This window comes from Panthera uncia, chromosome C2 (genome assembly GCF_023721935.1).
Source record: "Panthera uncia isolate 11264 chromosome C2, Puncia_PCG_1.0, whole genome shotgun sequence".
NCBI classification, from domain to species: Eukaryota; Metazoa; Chordata; class Mammalia; order Carnivora; family Felidae; genus Panthera; species Panthera uncia.
In genome coordinates this window covers 77,020,632-77,043,213 of record NC_064810.1, presented here as the reverse complement: position 1 = coordinate 77,043,213, position 22,582 = coordinate 77,020,632, and the positions used below count along the sequence as shown (strand labels likewise).

The following is a 22,582-nucleotide window of genomic DNA, read 5'->3' as shown; positions in this document are numbered from 1 at the left end:
TCCAACACCTTCATCCTGGCCGCCTCCTGTTCTTTCACAGCTTTGCAACTATGGACATTCCCTGGAGGCTAAGCCTGTGTCCTCTGTTTCCACTTCTCCCCTTCTCTCTCTCTTCCCATCTGCTCTGGTGCCAGCTTTTAAGGGAGGCACCGGATGTACAAAGACCAACAGATTAGATTGAGCATCTAATCTCAAGGGACTGGCAGTGTGGTAGAGGGAGAAGAGTTGTGAACGAAGACCTCAAATTCTAGTGAGTGCGGTGCTCCCCTGCTGCTGGCCGGGCTTGAATGCAGGGAGAGGCCAGTGAGTGGGGAAGGGCAGAAAAGTCCCTGTGAGAGGAGTCTTCAGACTGTCTTAGAAGATAAGTAGGTGCTCCTCATTCAGATAAGAAAAGCAAGGCTATCTGAGACAGGAGCACAGCTTGTACAAAGACACCGAGGGAAGAAACTTTGAGATTTATTTTCCAAATCAGGAAAATGGGGATAATGATACTTGACTTGCAGTGTTGTGAGCACTGATGATAATATACACAAATGGAGCCTGGAACAGCATAGGTGATAAATGAATGACCAATAATAAAATAACAACAAGCCCCTTTTTCCATTTCTCTAACCAGTTCAGTTTGTTCTCTTTTTCTTTCTTTCTTTCTTTCTTTCTTTCTTTCTTTCTTTCTTTCCTCTCTTTCTTTCATACAGGACTGGACTAGAAGATTTTTAAAAGGCTTTCTGGATCTTAAAAGGCATCCCAATGCCTTAAAATCCTCTGGAAAAGTTTAACAACAGTGCTGTCCTTTCTCCATGCTTTCTGTGAATGCTGCAAATCCTCAGCACTCTCCCACCTCTGGACACACAGATCATTTATTCCAAAGACCATCAATTTTACAGACAATGCTGCCTCATTAGGTATATTTCACCATTGTATGTACTGTCTGGCTTTGACTGTTCAACTTTATACATGGGCTCAGCTTGTCTTCTGTTCTTGATTGTAAATGCTCTGGAACAAGAATGGATGCTACTGAATTCAGAGTAGGAACATTGGATGCCTGTCTGGCTCTGTTACCTACCAGCAACCAGGGCTTGGCTAATTTTGTTAACCTCCATTTTCTCATGATTTAAATAGGGAGCATGATAATGGCCGCCAACAACAACAACTTCTTCTTCTCCTTCTCCTCCTCCTCCTCCTTCTTCTTTTCTTCTTCTTCTCCTCCAAGTTAATTAACATACAGTGTAATAATGGCTTCAGGAGTAGAATTTAGTGATTCATCACTTCCATGTAACACCCAGTGCTCATCCCAACAAGTGCCCTCCTTAATGCCCATCGCCCATTTAGCCCATTCCACCCGCCCCCACCTCCCTTCCAACAACCTTCAGTTCGTTTTCTGTATTCAAGAGTCTCTATGGTTTGCCTCCTTCTCTGTTTTTATATTATTTTTCCTTCCCTTCCCCTATATTCATCTGTTGTGTTTCTTAAATTCCACATGTGAGTGAAATCATGTGATATTTGTCTTTCTCTGGCTGACTTATTTCACTTAGCATAATACATTCTAGTTCCAACCATGTTATTTCAAATGGCAAGATTTCATTCTTTTCGGTCACTGAGTAAAAAATTCCATTGTGTATATATATACCACATCTTCTTTATCCATTCAGCAGTCAACGGATATTTGGGCTCTTTCCAAATTTTGGCTATTGTTGATAGCACTGCTATTAGCATTAGGGTGCAGGCGCCCCTTCAAATCAGCATTTTGAATCCTTTGGATAAATACCTAGTAGTGCAATTGCTGGGTCCTAGGGTAGTTCTATTTCTGATTTTTTTGAGGAACCTCCATACTGTTTTCCAGAGTGTCCATACCAGTTTGCATTCCCACCAGCAGTGCAAAAGGGTTCCTCTTTCTCCACATCCTCGCCAACATCTGTTGTTGCCTGAGTTATTAATGTTAGCCATTCTGACAGGTGTGAGGTTGTGTCTCATTGTGGTTTCGATTTGTATTTCCCTGATAACGATTGATGTCGAGCATCTTTTCATGTGTCTGTTAGTCAACTGGATATCTTCTTTGGAAAATTGTCTGTTCATGCCTTTTGCCCAATTATGGCCAACTTTTGAATCTTTTATGATATTTAAATGAGATAATGCATTTGATGGTACTTTGCAAAGTAGAAAGCATTATGAAGATAGGAATTTTATATTACATTTGTCTCTGCACCTCTATTAACCAGGGCTCTTTTGGTTGCAACTAACAGAAACCCAACACAAAGTAGACTAAGCAATAAATCACATATTGGGTACATAACTGAAAAATTGCAACAGGTATCAAGTAAGAAAATCAGAATAATGCTTCTCTGCTTTTATCAGCTCTGCTTTTCTCTGTGTTGGCTTCTTTATCAGGCATCTGTTTGTTAGTGTTTCTCAGCAGCTGCACATTTATATGCTATCAGTTAAAAAACCTTAACCAAAAGTTGGTTTTCTTCCCCACCCCCCCCCCAAGTAATTTTGACAAAAAATCCACAATCAACTCTCAGTGGACTGACAGGGGCACGTACCCATCTCTTATTTGGTTAGTGTGGCCAGTGAGGTTAGATGTGCTGATTGACCAAGCTTGGGAGCTGAGAGGAATAAGGTCAGTTCCTCATATACCACATGGATTGAGAGGGAGGGGTGGTTCTCTAAAGGAAAAGTGATTGCCAGAATAGGAGAAAATAGGTGCTAAGAAGGCCAAAACAACATGTAGCACCCACTACAGCAGCCTTATCAATCAAAGCCAAGAGAACTTACGAAGGCTAATGCCTTATGGGGCAACACCATACACACATGGGAAGGTACTGTTATGCATCAAAATTCATGTCACCAGAACATGACAATTCATTCGACCACTGATCTGGAGAAGACAGGTTGTGGAAAGTTCCAAAGCAGAATATTCATAGGGTATATATTTGGGAGTCCAACCAATGTTAAATTGCTTTGATTTTGTTGATTTCAAACTGGGCTACTTCTCTTATACTGACCTTGGGGACTATGAGAGCAGGAGGAACAGAGAAAGTTCTGAGACCGTATTTTTAAACAAAGTCTTTTAAAATAAAACATTCACTCATTTGAATACCTGTCCGAAAGCAGGAGGGCCTCGGATGAGTTCACTCCAGGACATGCTCACTTGGTGCTGTGGAGCCAGGCTGTGGCGAGGCAGGAAAGGGCAGAGCCCACAGCGTCTCCTGCCAGCTGGGGCTGCTCCCTCCTCCCACAAGCCTCCCAGCAGCGGGGCCTCCTGGCCTTCGGTGTCCTTTCTGGTGGGCATGGTTTGGGGGCACATCTGGGTGCTTGTGTTTGGTCCCTCCGTCCTGGCTCTGATAGCAGTTGTCTGCATTTGTGGACGGTCACGGGACAGATTTTAGCGAGAAACTCAGGAAATGCCAGAAGTGGCTCCTAATTTGTTTGGGAAAATGGACTAAGCTAAGGGATTAGAGGGTCTTCTACTTCTTTTTTCTCTTCCTCCCCTTCTCCACATTTATCCTTATCTTCCTTCCCTTTCAACTCTTTCTGCCTTCTCCCCCCCTCCCATTTTCCCCTTCTACTAGGATAAAATCCCCTTAAGGACAGTCTCTGTGTCTTAATTATGTACAAAGCCTTGGTTGGCAGAAGATCTTAAGACAAATAAAATACAAATCCTGTCTTTAAACTTTACTTTTATTAAAGGGAAAAGCCCCACTGACAACAAACCCAAGATAGGCATTGGTGACGACCCATCCCCCCAAGACACATGTACTAGTTTGAGAGTTCAGAGGCAGAAGTAATTTCGGCTGGGGATTCACAGGATTCTGAAGGAAGTTTTACTTAAGTCGGGTCTTAAAGGCCATTCACTGAACAAATACAAGTAAACCTGGCAAATAAGCACAGGACATGGATACAGCCACAAGAAGGGCTCAAACTTAATGCACCAATGTTGACCTAGTTTGCTGATGGGCTATAGTCCTTTACTCAGAGCTTGATTAATTTTAATTTATACAGACTAATAACAAATTTGGTTACCTACAAATACATATGAGACCAAACACAGCAAATTAAAAGTGGGAGAAGGTGCTGGCACGGGCAGGCTACTGAAAATGGAGAGAAGTACAAGGTTGATGGCTTAGTAAGAGGAGAGGAGACAGAAAAACAAAAAACAAAGCCCTCCCACAAATCCACAAGCATGAAAAAAAAATCGCTGCAATCTGAACTGAGTGTGGAGGTCAAGAGTCCCTTAAATTTAGAGTCCTCTAGAATGTCATTGTGCATTAGAGTTCAGTGAAGAATGTGACAGCCTGTAGTCCACTCCTCCCAAAAAGGCTAAATTGCATTTTTTGTGCTTTGTTTCAGAATATAGACAAACACGTAATGGATTTTTGAAAGAGTTGTATCCCAACTAAGTTACGATAACATTTGTATTAAAATCATAAACCTTCCCCATCTGGGATGCTACATCCTAGAGAAGGAATGATTTGATTTGATGTTTAATAAGTCCAAGATGCTGTGGGTCATTTTTTGTCATACACTCTCCTTCCAGTATCCTTGTAATCTTTGTGCCTCCCATGTTCCTAAGGTTTCTTCTGGTTCTTTCCTGACTGTGGCTTTCAGCAGCCCCCTCCAGATACTGGCATACTGAGCTGCTTTTGGTCCCTCTTCTGAGGCATTTCCAATATGGCGGTGAGGAGCAGGGAAGAGCTCTGAGGCATGGCCTAGGGACTTGGGTACTGGACTTAGCTTCCTACTTAAGAGATGGGTACTTCAGAAAAATCACATTTCTTCTTTGAACCTCTGTTTTTCCATTTAGAAAATGGAAAATAACCCTTATTCATGGAGTTGTGAAAATCAAAGACATTAATTGATGTGAGATTGGCCAACTGAATGGTGGTTCCATTTTCAGCCTATAACTGCACTTATCTCTACTCCTAACCCCTGATTATCATTTGCATACACATCTGTCTCCATCGTTTGATTGTTGCTTATTTGAGGTTGTGTTTTTCTTGGATTTTGTTTGTTTTTGTTTGTCTTTTGTTTGTTTGGGTGTCTCCTTGAAGAAAGGGTATCTTGAAATGCTTGACAGGTCATGTGTACTACACAACACTGGGGGAGGGGCACCATCCATAGGACCATGATGTGAATAGGGCTTCCTTTCAGGTTGTGTGACTCAGGGGCTCTGACCAAAGTGCCTGGTATATTGTAAATATTAAATAACAATGGCTCTCTTTTCCTTCCCCAATAGTTAAACACTGTCCTGGGGCATAAAATATTGCTGAACACTGGATTCTGGGCCCAAACTGAAGATTTTCCCTCTATTATCTGGTTTCAGGCCCAGCTTTCAACCTCCATTTTATCTTTGGTTGGGCCGAACTGGTCATGTCCTTGGCAGAATCCTTCAGCCACGCAGGTGTCCACCCCACAGGTGAAGAGGGGTTTTGGGCAATCAGGATTTCAAAGTAAAAGTAAGTAAAAAAAAACTTGGCAAGCCTCCTGTTTAGACTTTAGTGTGTTAATCCCAAAATCTTTGTAAATGAGGGGGTCTAAAAAGTCAGGACCGAAAATAGGACAGAAAAAATCACACACGTTTCTCCTCTACTCCTTCATTCATTCCAATCATTATGGAGATTTCATAGCATCTGCGAAATGTTCTAGGCTGACCTCTACATTGGAAAGTGATGGGCTTCACTTTCCGCTTCTGCATATTGGGACTAATCCTATCCACTTCCTAGGGTTACTAAAGAGATGTACCATGAACCTATCCAGGCCCAGAGCCTGACCCCTATTACATGCTCAAAAATGGTAAGTGAATCTGAAACGACGGAGGCAAGAAGCCCACGTCTTCCATTCTCTGATAATGTTTTCAGTTGTTGGGTAGCTTTGCCATAGAACTATCTACCTTGCAAAGAAAGAAAAAGTCCTCTCTCCATGTAACTTCCACCTATGAGGCCTGTGGGCAAGGATGAAGTGCTCTCCCACTTTCCTGGCCTCCCCCTTAGTGAGGACAGACAGCAGAGGGCCTCTGTGGTCAGAGGGCCGAGGAGCCAGACAAGCCTCTGTGGTTACACACTTATTTATTTCCTTATTTATTACTTTTGCAGCTAACATTTTTACAATCATGTTATTTTGTGGTTTATTTGCAAAATGCATCGCGAGTCAAGTTTGCTTCAAATGTTCTCTGGGTTGGGGAGCCCAGGTAGAGGTGGGGGAGGGCAGGAAAGCAGTCACAGAGACGTTATACAATTTATTTATCTTAATGATCCTTTCTTTGTAAATAGGCCATATGAGGCAGACAGAGAAACTGGGAAGGCATCACAGGCTCATGGGTAGCGGCATGAACAGACAGCAACCTCAGAAATGAAATGTAAGGAGACCAGACTTGGGGAAGGCAACCCAAGAGGAAGATGATGAACTCCTGTTCACCAGCCCCCAAGGCATCAAAATGGCATCTTCCGAGAGACTTGGGGAGACACTAGAGGTTGGTTATAGAAGACTGATGGATAATGACTCAATCCATAAACATTAGTATTAGAGACCTTATTATAATTAGGTTTTGAAGATTTTAATAAAAACGAAAACCCAGTTTTCAGAGAGTAGCTAAAATGGGGCTCCGGAGACGCTCTGCGGGAGCTGCTATTTCTTTTATTCTGTATTCTTTCTTCCTCAGCCCCCAGGTAATAGTAGATTCCTGAGAGGGTGCCCAGTTATTGCTACAGCCCATTTTGACTGCATACAAGTTTGTTCTTGTATTATTCCATCTGGTGGCTCCCCAAACCACTTTCCTTTTTTACCCTCCTTGTAAATATTTACATAAGAAGGTTCTTGCAGGATCCTATATTGGTGGATGGTGCAAAGCAGAGAGTCTTGGTGTGTTTTATTCCTTTTACAAACAATTTGGTTAAGTGGATTCCCTTCCAGCTCATTAAAAAAATTCTTTCATTTTAATAACATCATCAGAAGCTAAACAGCATCAGAGGGAAAAATAAGTTCGCAACGTACAGCCTCGAGTGGCAATCTCAGAGCGGCTTCTAGCTGTTAATGGTTGATGCAAAAGCTGGTGATTGTAGTTAATGGTTGGAATGCAGCGTGCATTTAAAGGCCTTCTCTCCTTGGGCCGGACAAAGATATGTGGTGTTTTCTGGGTTGGCCGATGAATAAGAGATCAGATAACTGAATCAGGAGATCAAGACGTGGTTCATAAACTTCAGACAATGGCTCATCCTGCCACCCTCCCTAAGGCTCTGTCTTTGTTTGCTTTCTTGTCTCTGCCCGCTTTCTTGGACAAGTTCATCCTTGCCCACAGCTTTTACCTGTGCCTTTCCACAGGTAAAATCAAAGCTCTCTCTTCAGCTTTGACCTCTTTTCTGAGCCCCCAGTCTGTATTTTCAGCTCTTCTGGACATATCAGCAAGATAGCCATCACTATCCTAACTCAGCAAGACCAAAGCCAACTGCATTTCCATCTGGACCTGGCCCCACTCTGGCTCCTGGGAATGTCACTTTCTATTCCCACCCAAAGCAGCATCCTTCACTCAGACACTTCGTTCCTAAATCTCTCACCTCTGACTACTCCCTCCAGCGGCCCCGAATCTAGTCTGTTACCACGTGCTGTTGGTTTTAACACCTCATGAGACTCGCATGGATTTGTTCCTGCTTCTATCCTGCCTGTCATTACCCGAGGTTTCTTTAAGCTTTATATTCATTTATCCGTATACTCATTGATTGAACACACAAATTGTTTAGATACTTCCTACATGCTAGGTGACTAGCAGGTGCTGGGGACACTGGAGTGTACAAGACAAAAAAGATCTGTACCTGCTTTCTTAGGGAAAGATGCATTAAAAAGAACATTAAAAATTTTAAATTATATCCTGAGAAACTTAACAGAAACCCATGGGGGAGGGGAAGGAAAAAAAAAGAAAAAAAAAGAGGTTAGAGTGGGAGAGAGAGCCAAAGCATAAGAGACTCTTAAAAGCTGAGAACAAGCTGAGGGTTGATGGGGGGTGGGAGGGAGGGGAGGATGGGTGATGGGCATTGAGGAGGGCATCTTTTGGGATGAGCACTGGGTATTGTACGGAAACTAATTTGACAATAAATTTCATATAATAAAAAAAATAATGACAGAGATGAAAAAAAATTAATTATAAAACAGAATGCTTAGGAGGAAAACAGGGTAAGTCACAGGTTTCTCTGTCTTCCTACTCTCCCCAAATCCTGCAACATACTGTTGCCATATTTATCTAATTGTGTCACTTTCCCTCAAATGTCATCAATGCCCTTTGCTGTCACCTACTTCTTTCATGTCATTTATTCGTTCCTCATTTGTATAGTCTTGTGCTTCTCCCTCACACCATGCTGACTACCTTCTTGCTATCATGGTTCCTTCTCCCTGTATTTACCGTCTTTTCACCTTACCACACCCAGCTGTTCTTTACTTGGCTAATAGAAGATACCTTCATCAGTGCAGAATTCAAAATCTCTAGCCAGATCTTTTCAGTCCTCGCCGAGGTGTAACATGTTCACCAGCTTGTTTTCCATCCCCTCGTTCCACCCTTAGGTACCTGTTCACTCATATCTTTAGAACATCGGAGCATTTGATACTGATCAATCTGGCTGTGAACACGTGGTTCTGTGACACTAGCCGTGATCTAAATGTGGTGTTTGTAGCACATCTTCCTTGAGTTAAAAGCCCTGCTTTCCCTAACACACTGCCTTTGATTTGGCTGATCTCTCCCGGCCTTGGGCCCTCTTGCCTGGGGTAGAGACTACCTCCTGTCAGCTGCGGTCCGCCGAAGCTCCTAGTAACCCTGGCTCCTCGGTCTGGACTGTGCCACATTCACAGAACAGATAGGTTCCATATGACTATTTAGTATGTGACCTGGGTAAAAGGGTATTATACAGCTGGACAGTGGCACCTTCACAAGAATCCACTGCTCTGTGTTCCTTCTTTCTCTCTCCAGTTTACAGATGGGGAAGGACAAAGTTGAAAGAATAGCGTCTTGTGCATGTTGTAACGAATTAGAAGAGATGTTAGAAATTGGATCTTATGAAGGCAAATTTCAATATTTGGGCCCCTGGATTTGTGTGGCTGCAGTGAAAATTGGTTAGATGCTGTAATGTTTCGGTCCAGTTAGTCTACTATGTTTTGATTCCCTTACATTGAGTGTCCCTCTCACCCCACCCCTTTGCAAAGAAAGACCAGCCTTCCTGAGAGCACAGAACGTCTGCTGTGGAGACATTGTGAGTACGAGAGGAGCGTCAGGCTATTTAGTAACACCTGCCTGCAGCTGGGCCAAAGATGAGACTGGGTTCTGAGAAAGACTTTGCACTCTCCCTGTTGGAAAGGCAGACATCATTTTGGGAACCATTCAATACAAAGTTTTTGAGACATAGAGTCCAGCTCATGGTGGGAGGGATTGGAGGGAGCTGTTTTCCCTCTCAAGTCTTAGGTCAGTCTGGAAGGATGCTATTTAATGTAACCCAGAACTGATTATTTTGTTGATCATATTTCAAAACCCCTGCCCTTTAAACGAGTTCCCAGAGTAAATTGAATGCAATTGTGGGAAGTTGGACTTAAAAAAAAAAACTTATTATTTTTTTGAGATTTGAGGGAGAGGATGGCAAGAGAAGGTCAATGGAAACCTGCCCAAGGACCAAAATATAAAAGAAGCTTGGGGGTTGGGGACGGAGAGAGCAAAGAAAGATGAGAATTCTGGGTCAGAAACTCTTGCTGAATGAGTCATCCTGCAGGACAAATAAAACCTCACTCATCACCCTGTCTTCCTTCTCTGTAGCGAGAGAAGCAAACAGTGGGGCCCTGGAAAAACATCAGCAACTTCTTGTAGCATCTGTAGGTGGGGAAGGTTTCCAAGCCACAGAGAGAGAGAGCTGTGGATGCCTTTACCGGGGCCCCAGTTTTTCTCAGCCAAATAGGAAGAACCTCCAAATTGACCTTGGAAAAACATACTCACTGAGGGAAAAATATTCTAAGCTCCCTCTGTGTATTTGTATTAAGAGATTTTTTTTTTTTAAAGAAACAAATAGATCGCTTTCCAGTTTTCCATGAAAAGAGTTTGAATGGTCTCAGACGCGCAGTGATGGAATCCTTACAGTAGGTTTCGAAAGGCTGCGGAGAGGACTGAAGCCTTGTCCCTAGTTAGTGAATACAAGGTCACCCACATAGCACAACCGTATCCCTATTGAAAAGCCTAAGGGGAAAAGCATTCTTGCCACTGCTCTCTGCGAAGATTGCAATTAGCATTTTTATGAAGAACATAAACTCTCTGTGTATCAAAGATGCACTTTTATTACTCTGAAACTGGCTCCAAGAACCATCCCGCAAACGTTTGGCTCTTTCCCTTCCAGGAGGAGACCAATTAAAGCACCGTCTGTCTGACTGCCAGCCCCTACCCACCCCTCAGTGGGGCAACAACAATACCGAGATGGTAGCATTGGCACCCTCAGTAGTGGCTTTTCAGTTATTGGGCACCTGGAAAGAAAATAAGGATTCCTTGGCTGTCATCACACACGTACGCACAAAAACAAAAACCCAAGGCTTATTTTACTTTCCCCTCCCGACGCCAGCCATGAATTGCTTGGTTCAGAAGGATGATTGAACTCGCCACCAATTGTGTCAGCTGCCGCCCCACCTCTGGAGCAGCAAAGGCTCCTGGGAGAGTGGCAGTTGACCATGTCTTAGTGGCGCCAGCATGCTTTCACGAGCTGTACTGCCCTCTGGAAAGCAGCCTGTGCCTGTGGGCCGCTGCCTGGAGCAGACACTCACTTCGCACAGTTTCCCCAAGGCGGTTCCCGACTCACGGTGCCATGTGACATTGTTTCTTCGGGTATTTTCTGACGGGACTGATGCTTTTCCTCTGAAAGGTGGAGTCTATCATGGCGTGGGGCAGAAAGTGAAAAGGACAGTGCCCGGCTGCTTTTAGAGCCAAAGGCAACAGGCCAGCTTTGACCTCACCCCTTTGGTCCGATTCGTCAGCCAAATGGGTCTGGCTAAAATATTTAGTCTCCATATACACAATAAACAATCTTGAACCAGAGTCAGGAAAAAGTATAAATAAGCCTAATATCCCTTTCAGTGGAAATGGCACCAAGCGCAGTGTAAGTAGACAGCACTCAGTAAAGGTCTCTTGAATAAAGAATTAATATGGCAAGGCTAGGAAGGGGATACTTTCTACCACATGACTTTAGATACAATTTAAATACAATGGCATTTTCCTATTGTACCTCTAGTTCATTCCCCTCTACTTTTCTAAAGTGATGAAAGTCATTCTTCTGATTTACTAATTTTACCTGCTTTACTAATATTACCTCTGAGACTGAGTCTTCCAGACTTCAGACAAAGGATTGAACTGACTTCATGTGAAAACAATGAATGTAACTCTTGGAAATGTGACAGTTTTGATGTTTTTGGCTGAAAAAAAGAGTGACCCTGTCAAAACTCATTCAAAGGATTCATATTTATTAATAAAAGTTTCAAAGCAAGGCGTCCAGAGATTAGCAGTTCTGGCGTTGGGTCAGCAACTCATCAATGTCAAAGGTTAAGATCAATGTCTGTGGAATTTCCTTTTTCTTTCTTCCATGCTTTCAAGATGGCTGTTACCATTCCGAGCATCATGTCTTCCTAGAATAACATCTAAAGTGCAACATAGGAGGCTTCTTTGAAAGTCCTAAAAGACTTCTTGTTATATCTAATTTTCTATAGCTGGGCCATATGCAAAATAAAAACAAATTTCCATGACTGACTTTGACCCATTGTATTAGTTTCCTAGAGCTACCATAGCGAAGTACCACAGACTGGGGAGCTTACACGACAGAAATTTATTTTCTCATGTTTCTGGAAGCTAAACATCCAATATCAGTGTTAGAAGGGTTGTTTTTGTCTGCAGCCTTTCTTCTTGGCTTGTAGATGACTGTCTTCTACCTGTGTCTCCACATGGTCATTCCTCTATGTGACACACTAGGTGTTAATCTCCTCTTCTTATAAGGGTATCAGTCAGAATGAATTAGGGGCCATCCTAATGACTTCATTTTAACTTGATTACCTCTTTAAAGTTTCTCTCTCCAAATGTAGTCGCATTCTGAAGTAATGGGGACTAGGACTTCAATATGGTCTGAGTTCTGGGGGACTACAATTTAGCCCGTAGTACCTATCGTGATTAATCCAATGAATTCGGCATATTGCTGCTCAGGCAATATTGGGGTTTGGTTAACAAGAAAGAAGGAAGAATGCCACAGATATCCTTATTAGCATTATTATATTTTATGGAATTACTGTTGTGATGCCTTCGTTCCCCCAAAGAGAACCAACTTTGAAGAGGCCAATGTTAGAAATGATTCAGAGAAACCGAAGATCAGGATAACTGACCACCTCTGTCTCTAGCTATGTCCCTTGACACAGGGCTAGCCCATATCCCCTGAGCAAGTGCATGGTAAGGGAAATAAATGGGTTTTCTTAACAAACGGCACAAGGAGTTTTCTTAAGGAAGAAAATATCTCGGGCTAGAAAAATCCTTGACAAGCTGCTTAGTGAGAAAGTGATACTCAGAGGTTCTGAGCTACCAAGAACCAAGATAACAAGAGAGAAGGCTAAACTCCTTTGAATAAATGATGAACAGGGACTTGGGAATTGGGGGAGAAAAGTGAGGGGGTAAGAGGAAAAAGACAGGACATTCAAAGGTGGCATAAGGCTGAAGGCCTCAGGAGAAAAGGGGGCAGTTATAATACCCATCTGTGGGTGAAGCCAAGGCTTACTAGTGCAAAGGAATCTGGTGTTTAATTTGAATGTGTTTCGTTGGTGTAATGTACTCCTCTCCTTGGCCACCTTTCTTTGATGGTTGGTAAAACCCACTAAGGACCCACCTATCTCAAGAGAGTGGAGCTTCATGGAAGGGGCTGGGCTGCAGCTTTGAAAATGTCATGAGCCTATCTGGCAAATGATTCACACATGGAACTGATTCTGCCAAAGAAGGACTTTAGAAACACACGTATCTATGAGGTTGAAACACTTTCTACTCCTACCTCCAGGCAAGCACAGGAATCTGGGGAAACTGTTTTGATTTTCACAGGACACTGAAAGGGACATGTGAGTAAGGATGCATTTAACTCAATCTTACCTACACTTTAAGCGGCAGGCTGATCCCAGATGTCATGTAGTTTACATACATATTGTAACTCATTACTTTTTAGAGACAACAACCTTGGGGCACCTGGGTGGCTCGGTTAGTTAAGGGTCTGACTTTGGCTCAGGTCATGATCTCACAGTTCATGAGTTTGAGCCCTGCATCGGGCTCTGTGCTGACAGCTCAGAGCCTGGAGCCTGGAGCCTGCTTTAGATTCTGTGTCTCCCTCTCTCTCTGCCCCTTCCCTGCTCGTGCTCTGTCTCTGTCTGTCTGTCTGTCTCTCTCTCTCTCTCTCTCTCAAAAATAAAAAAAGCATTAAATTTTTTTTAAAAACAACAACAACAACAAAAATAGAAACAACAACCTTATGTTGGATTACGAACGATTTTAAAATGTTTCTCCACATATTATTCTTTATTTTCTAAGTCTTCTGTTTTTATCACATTTGATTACAATAATGCAGGAAAACCAGCACAAACTTAAAAAAAAAACATTTTATTTCTTTAGGTTAAAAGTTCATCTTGAGATCATATTAAATTGGCATGCAGTTGTAAGAAAAAAACACAGAGAGTTCTTGTGTACTTTTGCCCAGTACAGTATCACAACTGGGATATTGATTTTCATGTCATGATGCAGAACATCTCATCACCACAGGGATCCATCTTTTTCCTTCTTTAGCTGCACACACTTCTCTCCTGCCCCAACCCCTCTTTAATTCCTGGCAGCCACGTATCAGTTATCTATTTCCACAATTTTGTCATTTGAAGAATGTTATATAAATGGAGCCACACAGTATGTTAAGAAGCCTTTGGAGATTTCCTTTTTTCACTTAGCATAATGACCTGGCAAGTCATCCAGATTGTTGCATGTATCAACATTTTTTCTTTTCATTACTGAGTAATATTCCATGGTATAGATCAAGAAAGCCTGTTTAAATATTTACCTACCAAAAGACATCTAAGTTGCTTCCAGGAATGGGCTGTTACAAATAAAGGTGCTTATTGTGAACTGAATTGTGTCTCCCCAGAATTCCTATGTTGAAGTCCTAGCCCCCAGTACCTCAGAATATGACTGTATTTGGAGATAGGGTCTTCACAGGGTTAATCAAGTTTAAATTGAAGTCATTGAGATGAACAGGTGTTCTTGTGAAAGGATAAATTTGGACGCAGGGATGCACACAAGGTCAATACCACCTGAAAATGGAGCCAGAGATTGGGGTGATGATCAGCAAGTCAAGGAGCACCAAGAACTGTAGACAACTACCAAAAGCCAGGCAAGAGGCATGGAACAAAATCTCTCTCACAACCCTCCATGGGGGAAGCGATCCTCTGAAGCTTTGATCTTGGACTTCTGGCCTCCCAAATTGTGAGACAATACACATCTGTTGTTAAAGCCACCCAGTTTGTAGTGCTTTGTTAGGGCAGCACTAGCAAACTAATACACTGCCGTAAACATTTACATATAAGGTTTGGAATGATTACAAGCCTTCATTTCTTTGGGATAAATGCCCAGGAGTACAATTACTGGTTCATATGGTAATTGCATGTTTCATTTTTAAAGAAATAGCCAAACTATTTTCCAGAGTGGCTGTACCATTTTCCATTCCCCCTGCAGTAACGTATGAGTGATCCAGTTTCTCTGCATCTTCTCAAGCATGTGGTGTCACTGTTTTTTTATTTTAGCCATTTTGATAGGTGTGTAGTGATATCTCATCCTGGTGTTAATATGCATTTCTTTAATGGCAAATGATGATGGACATCTTCCATGTGCTTGGTTGTTTGTTTTTACTGTTGAGTTTTGAGAATTTTTTTATATTCAGGATAATGGTCCTTTGTTGTATATGTGGTTTGCAAAGATTTTCTTCCAGTCTGTATCCTTGTTCTGTTATCCCCTAATAGGGTCTTTCTGGATCAAAAGTTTAATTTTGATGAATTCCATTTTGTCATTTGTTTCTTCTTATGGATCATGCTTTTAGTGTCAATTATAAGAATTCTTGCTTGCCCCAGGATACCGAAGACTTTTTCCTATTTTTTAAATAAAATTTTATAGTTTTTCATTTTCCATTTCAGTCTGTGATCGATTTGAGTTAATTTTTGTGTGAGATGTGGGGATTATATTGAAGTTTATTTTTTATTCTAAAAATTTTTTGGTTTATAGATATCTAATTATTCCAGCACCATTTGTTTAAAAACATGGCTTTTCCCCATTGAATTGTTTTTGTACTTTAGTCAAAAAACAGTTGGGCATATTTTTTGTGACTCTATTTCTTACTTCTTTATCCTGTTCTGTTGATCTATGTTTCTATTCTTCCACCAATAGTGGAGGTGTTTGATTAGTGTAGGTATATATATATACCTATACCTATATCTATATCTATATCTATATCTATATATATATACCTATATATAGATATAGATATAGATATAGATATATACCTACACTAATATATATATATATATATATATAGGTATATATCTATATCTATATCTATATATAGGTATATATATATATAAAGCTTTAATATCAGCATGGTGATTTCTACCACTTTCTTCTTCTTTTCTCTTCTGCCAATGCCTTTTAATTAATTCATTTGGACCATTACATTTTTTTATAATTATTGATATCTTAGGGTTATGTTTGTCATTTTATTTTTTGCTTTATTTTTCTGTTTTTTTTAATTTATGTTTTCTTTTTTTTCCTGCCATTCATGGGGTTAATTGAACATTTTTTTATAATTCCTTTTTTATTTTTCTGTATCTTTTGTTTTTTACAATCTTATCTCTTTGTATAGCTGTTTTAGTGGTTGCTCTAGGTTTTACATCACATATGCATAACTTATCACTATTTACTGGCATCATTTAACAAGTTTGAGTGAAGTATACAAACTTTATCTCCCTCTGCATTTCTTAACCTTCCCCCATTTAAAATATAATTTTCTGAAATATTTTCTCTACATACATTGACATCCATATTAAACAGAATTGTAACTTTTGCTTCAATTGTGAAAAATACTTTTAAAAATTCAAGAGGAAGAAAGTCTTGTTTGTATTTTATACAAATTTGTATTTGTCTTTATATTTGTGCTTACCATATACTTTATTTCTTCCTGATATTCTAAGATTTCTTCTTTTATCATTTATTCTCTGTTTAGAGAAATTCTTTCTTCTTTTTGCTGGTTTTCTGATGACAAATTCTCTTGTTTTCCTGTTTTTGAGAATGTCTTGATTTCCCTTTTCCCCTGAAGGATATTTTCACTGGACATTGGATTCTAGGTTGACACTTCATTTAAGCAGTTGAAAAATGTTCTGCCATTTCCTTCTAGCCTCTATAATTTCTGCTGGGAAATCCATTGTAATTTGAATGGTGGTTTTCACAAAAGTATGCTCTAAACTCTCTTTCGCTGCTTTCAATATTTTTTTGTCTTTAGTTTTCAGGACTTTGACTCTGATGTCTTGGTGTGAATTTCTTTGGGGTTTTTCTCTTTAGGATTTTCTCAGCTTCTTGAATCTGGAGGTTTATGTGTTATTTTTGTGTTTGTTAATTTTGGGGGGGACAAACTTGGGAAATTTTCAGACATTATTTCCTCAAGTAATTTTTTAGTCCCACCCTTTTTTCCTTTTCTTCTAGAACCCCAGAGACACCAATGTTAGATTTTTTTCTTTTTATTCCCACAGGTTATTGAGGCTTTGCTCATTTTTTTTTTCAGTCTATTTTCCTCTGTTGTTTTTGGATTGGGTAATTTCCGTTGGTCTTAAAGTTCACGAATTAGGGGCACCTGGGTGGCTCAGTTGATGAAGCACCTGACTCTTGGTTTTGGCTCAGGTCATGATCACAAACTCAAAGTTTGTGAGTTCAAGTCCCATGTCAGGCTCCATGCTGACAGTGCAGAGTCTGCTTGGGATTCTCTCTCTCTCCCTCTCTCTTCTCCTCCCCTCCTCCTGCTCTCTCTCACTCTCTCTCTAAATAAGTAAATAAACTTAAAAAGAAAGTTCACTAATTAATCTGTCTCCTCCATTTTACCTTTGAATCTATCCATTTTTAAATTTCAGTTGTTGTATTTTTAAGTGCTAAAATTTTGGTTCTTTGTGTATTTTATATTCCTTGCCGGGACCTCTCCTTCTTCACTGGTACTTTCTTTGTTTCATGTATTTCATCTGTGTTCATAATGGCTCATTAAAGTCTTTTTATGATGGCTGCTTTACAACATTTGTCAAATAATTCTAACATCACTGTCATCTCCGTGTTGGCATCTATTGATTTTCTTCTTTCATTCAATTCGAGATCTTTCTGGTGTTGGCATGAATTTTTTTTTTCTCAGGAAAACATGGACATTTTGGGCACTATGTTATGACAAACCAGATCTTATCCAAACCCTCCATTTGAGCTTGTCTTCTCTGATTCCACTTTGGCAGGGGTAAGGGCAAGAAAGCAGTGCATTGTTACTATAATGTCGTGGTAGAAGCTGGGTTCCCAAATTGGCCTCCATTGACACACAACAGGTGGGCTCTTCAATTCTGCTAGGTAAGGTTGGGAATTCCAGTTTACTTTTCTTTCATTTTTTTAAATGCCATCTGATTTCTTTGAATCACTTGAGAGTAAGTTGCAAAACATGACAACTTCAGTGTGTCAAAGAATAGGAATATTCTTTACCTGACCACAGTACAATGATCAAAATCAAGAAATTGAAGTTGATACAATATTATTTCATCTTACAATTACCAATTGTCCCACTTACTCTTTGTAACACAAGGAAAAATTACTCTTGGGTATTTTATGGGGAAGTATGTCCTCTCATGTTGGACCTTGGGATTTGCTATATTATTTTATTGGGCAATAAATGCATGGATTCTCTTTCTTATTTGTCTTTTTCTTTTCTTTTTAAAAAAATATTTATTTTTGAGAGAGAGAGAAAGAGAGTGACAGAGCACCAGCAGGGGAGGGGCAGAGAGAGAGACACAGAGTCTGAAGCAGGCTCCAGACTCTGAGCTGTCAGCACAGAGCCCAGTGTAGGGATGGAACTTATGAATCACGAGGTCATGACCAGAGCCAAAGTTGGATGTTTAACCAACTGAACCACCTAGGTGCCCCTTTTTTATCTTTTTCTTTACCCAATCCACCCTGATTCTTGATCTTTGAAGGTACTTTATAACCAACCAGGCTAGAATCTCTTTGCTTTTATTTAACTAGATCTCCACCTGTACCACAATTTGTTAGGAAAGGAAAACACAGTTATTCTAAGTAATGCAGGAATAATATTTTATATAGAATATAAAATATATAGAGTATTGCATTCTATGTAGGATATAGAATATGTAAAATATTGGATTCTATATAGAATATGTAATACTATTTTAATGTAGGAATTAAGGATTAACTGAGAAAGGGAAGATTAAGAAGGGTGCAGTCAAAATATCAGAGAAACATCTTGAAATTCTAAAGTAAAGTAGTTATAAAAAGTTCACCAGGAAATTGCTGCAACTCTTGAGTTTCATAAAACTCTCAATCAACTATGTAACTTACCTCTGGCCACTGGTGTGGCCACGCTGATTTCTCAAATCATTTCTGCCTACCAAAATGTCATGTGAATTTTTCTTATTGGCAAACACTAATGTATAGTCACATAACAAAGGGAATTCCAGGAAAATGTAGTTAGATGATTTCTTTACCCAAGTCTCTTGATGAGTGAATGGTAACCCTGTGATAGGAGAGGTAATGGATGGGAAAACATCCAGCTGCCTCAGGAAATCTGTCTTTCTGGATAATTATTCAAATAGAAATACATTGCTAAATTCTGCCACTGGACCCATGGTAGAGATAATTGGTTCTCCTTTCCCCCATCATAATGTTGAATTTGTTTTTGTTATCCTCACTTTCCCCAACTGATTCACCTTAAAATATTATCTAAAAAAGACATCTATAGTGTTGTCTAATCTATACCTTTCGTTTATTTTAGGAATTGTTTTTTTCCCCATTCCAACCAATTGATTTTAAACGGGACTACTATGACTTTCCATGACCTTGATCCCATCTTTGTCCATAGTGTTTACTGGTCCAAAAATGGCATATTACTCAAGTTAAAACAGTTGGAGTCTTTTGTTTCCTGGAAACAGTTTATTGGTCTAAGTGTAGGTCCTTGATGTGATGAAGCAATCAGAATTATTTCTATATTTTTTTGGAAATGTAATTGAGAGGAAGTGTTAGTTGTTGTATTCTTGTGGGAATCTCAAGAACTTTTGGCAGCCCTGTTTTCTTTTTCAGAACATCCAGTTTGCAGTGAGAGGAAAGACTGTGACAATAGAGAAAAAGAGCAAAAATGAAAAAAACAAACATAGGAAAAGAAAGAGGCATGGTCATGTTCAAGTCCCTGATTCTAGTTGTTCTAAAGTCAAGCTTCATCTCTCCTCTTCTCCTGCTTTTCTTATTCAAATCTTATTTAGTTTATGGGAACCGATTACCTTCTACTCTCTTTTTTTTTACTAAACTGGTTCAAACCAGGTTTTTGTCACTTGGACACACATATTATCATAACACTGGACCAAGTGCAATGTAACTCACATTTGTGAAGCTTCTCAAACCACTTATTTAGATTACCTCCACTTTTTCTGATGGAGTCTTTAAATGATCAAAGTTGGTTATTCAGGCTTGAGTGCCGTTGGTTTATGCGGACACTATGTATACATTTTTACATAACTTGTTCAATTTAAATCTCTTAACAATCAAAGTGTAAAGATTTTTGTACATATTTTAAAGATAAAAAAAAAGGAAGCTTTAGATAAGTTGCATAATGTCTCATAAGTCATCCTACATGTGAGATCTGAGTTCAGGGTTTCAGCTTTCATATAAAGCACTTTTGTGTGATTTGGAAAAAGCTACCTGCGGGTGGACACAGCTCTGAACCATGATGCACAGCTTGGTAAATAAAGCATGAATTAGATTTCAGAATTCACTTGTCCTCATCTGATGTTTGTGCAGTGAAAAACTTTGACAACCAATGCATGGTACCTGGTAGAGTTCATGTCTTAGAGTGGATTGGACTTTTGACTTTAATTTCAGTTACTTTTTTTTTTCATTTGGCTAGGTCGCATTTATTTTCCATTTCTACAAATGGCTTAATTTTAGGATACATCTAGAGCAAATGAAGACTACATCAGTCAGTATAGACTAAGATACGCTACGGTAACAACTCCAAAATCTTAGTAATTTAGCATAGCAAAATTTTGTCTAGTGCTCAAATTCTACTGAAAGTCTAGGTGTTTCTCCAGGGCAACTGTCCCCAACATGCTAACTCGGTATTTAAGGCTGCTTAGATCTTATGGTACCTCCATATGGATACATACTTCCATAATTCTTGTGGCAAAGGAAAAGCCAAGCTATAGTCTCAAGAATCTGCAGTTAAATACTTCCACATGCAAACTGTAGTTGTCACATCCACTCAACTTTCATGGTGAAATCAAATCACATGGTTATGTCCAACTTCAGGAGATGGATTAGTGCAGCTTTCCATGTCCTCAGAGGTAGAGGATACCTAGATATCAATAAACATTAGTGATGGCTACAATGTAAACTTACAGTTGGAGTTAATGATTAAGGTAGGTAAGTATGATGCCCCTATAGTCTTGGTTCAAAACACTGTGAGTCAGTACTAAGGAAAATATTCTCTCTCTCTCTCTCCCTTTCTCTCTGCTTTGATCAATAAGCTTGGGAAAGTCAAACACAACTAATACTATTTCTTTATATTTTGCCCAGCATTGTAGATGGCTTACTTTTCTTTTATATAGTATCTCTTCTGAGTTAGAAAATCTAATGTTAAAGTTAATGATAGAGTACTATTTATGCAGCCTGCCATAAAGCGTTGTTGTAAACCTCATAGGAAATAATGCTTATAAAAAGGCTGGGTATACTTTAATATTTTAAGTTGTTATCATTTTCTCTTTGGATTTCCACAAGGAGCATCTCTGATGACTTTTCAGCAGAAAGACGAGTATATGATTCATTAGAGGGCATAGACCCCCATTTCCTGACAATCTAAAGCCCTCTATTGGCAACAGAGTCCCATAAGCATTTATTTACTCAGTGAAAGACCCAGTTAAGTGTGGCAGGTTAGAATAGGCCTGGGGTAGAAGGTAAGGGTGATCAGAACAAGTCAGTGATAAGGATGTGGCTCCGATGGAAAAATAAAGCATCCTATAGTATAAATGTGAGCCTGCTGAGATCTGCTCTGTGATTCTCTCTAATAACGGAGTCGAGAAGTGTTAATGAGCATGACACAGGGCACACAGCCATCAAGCGAATTAGTCATAGCTTGATTCTTTTATGTGCCTTGTCTAATGGCAAACATTACCCAGCAATCATAGCAGCAGCACTCTCAGATGGAGCAGAAGGTGTGGAAGGGAGTAATGAGGCTGCCTAAAAACTGTTTTACAGAGCCCTGCACCAATTCACAACAGATAATAGAACTCAAAGCCAGACAGATAATAGAAGCGACAGCCATTTATTGCTAAGAGCCTGTCTGAATATTTGTGTGTAAAACAGCCCACTCCAAGTTCTTTAATCACATTTCCTGAGAAAAAGTGGCAAAAAGGCAAGCCACGTGGCAGGCTACTTCCATTAGTGTGTTCTAAATGAATATAAGGAAGAGGAATTAGTAGATGTGAAGAAAAGAATACTGACAGAGACTGCAGATCAGAAACAGTCTGGCCATTTGACTCCAGTAAATTGGGACATGTTCTCCTTGTGGGTAGGGCAGGGTATTGGAAAAAGATCTCATCCTAGGGTTATTTGATATTCAGGATGGTTTTAAAAAAATCTTAGTTTATAATTCTTCTTTGATTCCTGGAAGAGAGGTTGGCTCACCCAGACCTCATTCTCTCTTACTTCACACCTAGACTTTAAAACCTTTTCGGTATTGTGGATAGCGAATGGGGACAGAGGTGTTTGGTAAAGGCCTAGGGAATAGAATTCATAATTTTCCATAAGTTTTTATTAAGCACAAACAGTCTTATCTTTTGCCAAAAGGACCCCAAAGGAAACTTATATGATGCCTCCTAATATAATGTAAAATTCAGAAACTTTTTCTTTTCTTTCTTTTTTTTTTTTTGTTTTTGTTTTTGTTTTTGTTTTTGTTTTTGTTTTTTTTGCCACTTAATCTGACAATCATGTGTCCTGTTCTGGTGCATCATTTTAAGAGGGACATTAACCAGATGAAGCGCATCCAAAAGAAGATACCCAATTGTCACTAGAATGTGAAATCGTATCATTTAAAAATGGTTGGAGGACCTGGAGAAGAATTTAACATGGGGGGGATTTTGAGTGGATATCTTGACAACAGTATTAAAATAGCTGATTACTTTCTCGTGAAAGAGGAATTCTGTATGACTTTAGGGAGTAGAAAAATGAATACAACAAAGTTAGAGTAGGCTGACCTTGACCTGATTATAGGGAATGATTGGCAGTGATTAG

The 22,582-nt window shown here is 39.9% G+C and overlaps 1 long non-coding RNA gene across 1 annotated transcript in view; it reads right to left on the bottom strand.

Moving 5' to 3' along the window:
- LOC125921092 (uncharacterized) overlaps positions 1-22,582 on the bottom strand; it is a 41,279-nt gene that overhangs the window by 3,363 nt on the left and 15,334 nt on the right. Inside the window, exon 2 of the long non-coding RNA XR_007457296.1 lies at positions 20,461-20,648. This is a non-coding gene — a long non-coding RNA (uncharacterized LOC125921092). The remainder of the gene's footprint in view (positions 1-20,460; positions 20,649-22,582) is intronic.